This window comes from Oculina patagonica, chromosome 12, assembly GCF_052425735.1.
Source record: "Oculina patagonica isolate OP01 chromosome 12, crgOcupat, whole genome shotgun sequence".
In the NCBI taxonomy this organism is placed as follows: Eukaryota; Metazoa; Cnidaria; class Anthozoa; order Scleractinia; family Oculinidae; genus Oculina; species Oculina patagonica.
In genome coordinates this window covers 20,013,231-20,017,737 of record NC_135769.1, presented here as the reverse complement: position 1 = coordinate 20,017,737, position 4,507 = coordinate 20,013,231, and positions in this window count along the sequence as shown.

Below are 4,507 nucleotides of genomic sequence, written 5' to 3'. Positions count from 1 at the left end.
TACGTTCTTGTCATTCCAGTGCACGCTGACAGAACGCTGGCGTTACCGAGGGCTCTAAACAACTCCGAAATCTTTCCGGATTGAAGCAAAAAATTTTAGTCTTATTCTTGAACTGTTTTTCCGAACTCGGAGCGTCCCCGGTATGAAATTATCTTTCCTAGGTCATTTCCTGGCAATCACAATAAATAGCCAGAGCAAAATTGCAAGGAATTTGACTCCACCCGATCGAGGGTTCAGCCGATTCACGCGATAGGAATATTCCCAAGGAAATGATTAGCAGGGTCAGGCAGGGTGAGGCCAAAGGAAGAGGCGGGGAGGTGTTAACTTGTTTTATATCCTTTTCATATCATAATCCAAAAAACCTGGCATATAATGGAAATCGTATGAACGTAGGACAAAATTTAGTCTGGTCCACTATAAAGAAAAGTTTAAAGGGATTATCAGATTTTTGAACAGCCGAAATTGTATATTTGTGTCGCAGGAAACCTCAAAATAATAGTCTATTTCATTAAAATTTGCTATATTAGAGCACTGAAACTGTTAACGAGCATCTTTAGCTGCGTATGGCTAGGATGGACACGGATTGCAACTTTAAAAAGTAAGGCTTACTTTTTCAAGTTGTTTCCGCGCGTTTTTAAAAAATCGATATTTATAGCCGTAGCTTGATTTCTGTTCCCAAATTAAAATTATATCTTCCTTTAGATGTTCAAAGGTAATGTTTTTCATGGGTTAAGCTGCCTACCACTAATTTCAGAACAGTTTAGACCAAAAATCTACGAAATGCCCGTGACATGGCTTCTTTAAAAAAATAAAAGGGAGGGGGAGTAGGGTAGTGATGTTCCTTCCTGCTGCGCGCTCTCCAGAAAACTCTCACCCCATGTCTATTTTTGATAAACAAGTCTAGGGATCTCCAGAGTCAAGTCTAATTGACCAGTGTTGAAAGATGGTCAAAGCAAGGTTACGATTAGGAAAACAAAAAAATTTGGTTCGGATTTTTGTTAATTGCCAGAAAGGTCGTTAGTTACACTGCACTTACAATAAGATAAGTCAGTTAATCTATCAGATGATTTTTTTCTTTTTTTTTTTACAGTCAAAGACTCGGGTCAAAACGTTGAACTTCTAACAAGACGAACTAAATTCAGCGATTTTATTTTGTTTGTTTTATTTGAAGTGGCAAACATGTTACTTTCGCCTTAAGCACAAGAAAGTAGTGACTGAGGATCGTTTTTGGGAGGCACGTCGATCTATTCCTTGACAAGAACTAAAAAAAATAGGATCTCGACTAACTGAAATTCGACTTGGAGTGATCCTAACTTATCGGGTTGCTACTGCTATTGATCCTAGCTCCTTGAGCGCCACGGAACAAAAGAACTAACAAAACTTAGTAGCTGTTCAACCCGTCAAATCAATCTGATTACTCCATGAACAAACCAAGACAAGAGGATTTTACAATGTCTAATAAATCCGACAGATCTATTATCTGCACTTTGCAGGACTGAGCGACTTCGTGTGGCGTTTACTGGCTAGACAGATAATAGTCAATCCTAATTAATGGATCGTCTGGACAGAAAACTGAGGAACCTGCGAGATAGAGATACCCATCTCTTTTGGGCTGACGAAAACGGGACTTCTCGTCTCTCCCCAAGCTGAAAGCCAGAAGGGGAACTCTGTTTTGCAGGGTATTAGAAAACTGGAAAATCCCGGGGCAGAAAACGCCAGACTTGAAAGGAGAAATAGCTGGCTAAGAGAGAGGGGACAACTTGAAATCTGCTCAAGTATTAAACTACTGTAGTCAGTTTAAAATTTTCCTTAACTGACCTTTTAAGCTTAAGTATAACCAAATTCAAGTAAGGAGGTTTGCAAAAAAGGAACTACGGTAGACATAGCAAGAAGCAATTCTTTAATTTGCGATGTAAATTAAAATTCTCACAAGAAAGATAAAAGAAAATGTATGAAAAGAACTGAGAAGAAGTTCGATGCAGATGTCTCTGGGAACAACACAGTGAATAAGTAATGCGATATTTATAAGCTGATATATATATATAAAAAAAAACTAAATAAGTAGCAACAGACCATAAAATTAATTAAGGACAAATCGTGACTTTACATCATTTATTATGAGACGCCGACTACCCAGAGTTTTATAACTTGCTTTTAGAGCTGTTATAGCTCAGTCTAGGGTAAGAATCTGCCAGGGTTTTTGCTTGCTGTGGTTGGTGAAGTGAGCCGACAAGGGGCGAAAAATCCCCAAAACCTTCCTAAGATCTCCGGCAAACGCTAATTTTGGCCTTCTAACATACAGTTGAGAAATTGTCTTATGTCGCTCAGCCGGATAGATCGAGTATCAGAGTTTTTTTTTTTTAAATTTAAAAAAAAAAGAATTTGACCTCCCAGCTTCAAAATAAGTATAGCAAGTTAATAGTCATTCACCCTTTAATTTGAGGTGGAGTTGAAGATTTTATCCTTTTTGGGATCGTTTAGGCGGTACTCAAATCCGGGGCGCTAATCTATTCATCAAGACCAAACGCGCTGGCTTGTTAATACATGTAGAGGCTTAAGCTTTACACATCTTATTTAAGAATTATTGTGATCAAAGCAGACTGTCCAAGCGTTGAGGTCAATATGTAGCATGCAGTAAAATGATTTATTTTGTTACGAGATAGATGAGTAGAGGCAATTGGGAGTTAATTAATCCTTGTGCTCAAAATAACGCTCTTGAATTAACATTCTTTGTCGGATTAGGAACAAGCGAAGGGAAATTACCGAGAAGGGATGAAGATTATTTACGGAGTAGAAAGATGAGATACAGAAAGATTGTGAAGCTCGGAAAATCAGACTTTTCCTTACATAATGCATGTTCAGTGTTTAGCTTTGAAAGAATCACTGAAAAGGTTTTAGAACTCTTTCGCAGTTTCGTGAAAAAGATTTTTGACACGATTTGAACTGTCAGAAATGAGACTTCACACTTTGTTTAACCACGTTTTTTCAGTCAAGAAAATAAAGAGATTACCCTTGTCGTTTTTGGGGTCCAAACGTCACGGATTTGCTAAGTGACAGGGATGTTGCAAGTTTACATCTTGAAAGAGACACTCGGGATGGGGGAAGGGGGGCTGGGGGGTGTAAGACTCACAAGGACAGATTTGTAGGTATACATGTACGGGGAGTAGGGGGAAAGAGAACAACCGCAGGGCGACTGAAAGTTAAAGTCGGAGTCCTACGGGAAGTTGGGAAAAGGGCGGCAATATTATCGAAGCCTACTGAGTACGTAAAACTGACAAGTAACTTTCAGGTGAACATTGAAACAAGGAGGAGTCTAGGTAAGGAATAGCTAAGTCGATGTTGAATTTATCTCGGCAAACAACTCTAACGTTTTCTTCAATTTAACTTTTTGTACCTTCCTTTTGTATCAGGGCTAGCGAATGAGTGAAAATTCCCCCGTAAGATTCCCCATGTTTGTTTGCAAGCTATAGTTTTATATGGCAAGATGATAAAAGTTGATGTGATCGGATTTGTCGAAGAACAAATAAACTCTTCGACCATGTACCAGTAGAAATATTAATGAAAAATAAATAATGCGCAAAATGGAACCATTTTTTACCTGTAATAACTTTCAGGTTATTTGTAGTCCTCTCGCGGGTACTTTTAGACACGATCAATACAAAACACAGTACAGTTCCAAGTCTGGAACTTACAACGGAAAAATGTTAGATAATATATGCATCACTGTAACGATTTTTATTCGTCATTTACGTCCCGTCTCGATCGCCTGAACATCCCCTCCTCCTCCGCCACCACAAAGCAAAAACACTAAGACTTAAAACACTTGACCAGACCAAAATTACACGGCCGTCTAAACCCCACGTGCACTCGGAGGATCCCCAAGAGGACAGCTGATTCTCGCGGTGCAAACGTAGGATAGAGTAAACTAGTAGTCTCGTTCAAATTCCAAGAATCTAAGCTAGCATGGGGGGGGGGGGGGGGATGTTCCTTCCCCTTCTCTCCACTTTCAAAATACTCTCGCTCATGGTCTATGATTACGCGTTCAGAGCATCAAAGGGCCTAAATTTTATTCATCAAACTGCTCTCCCCCTCCCTCCGCCGATCTTCTTACTAGCTAGTCACCACCAGTGCAGTGAGTGCTTCTTGGCAGAATGAAACGAACTCGACAATCATTAAGCCGATGAACAAGTTTAAAGATCTCTAATTAACTGGTGTTGAAAGACGGTTTTGAGGACAGAAAAAAAAACAATCAAACAAAAACAAACACATGAGTTAATTAAGAGGCCACAGGTTTTAATATTCTAGCCATTACGTGCAATTTACTAGAAAGGTCATAATTGCATTATTCAGGTGAATTACACAGCAGATTTTTTCAGTCTACCTTTTCCGCTTGCGAATGTTATTGAACGCTGGATCAAAATAACCTACGAAACAAACAAAGCACTTGTTTATCTAACATAACAATAAGATGCTCTACGTATTGTTCAAGACAATCTGATTACTACAT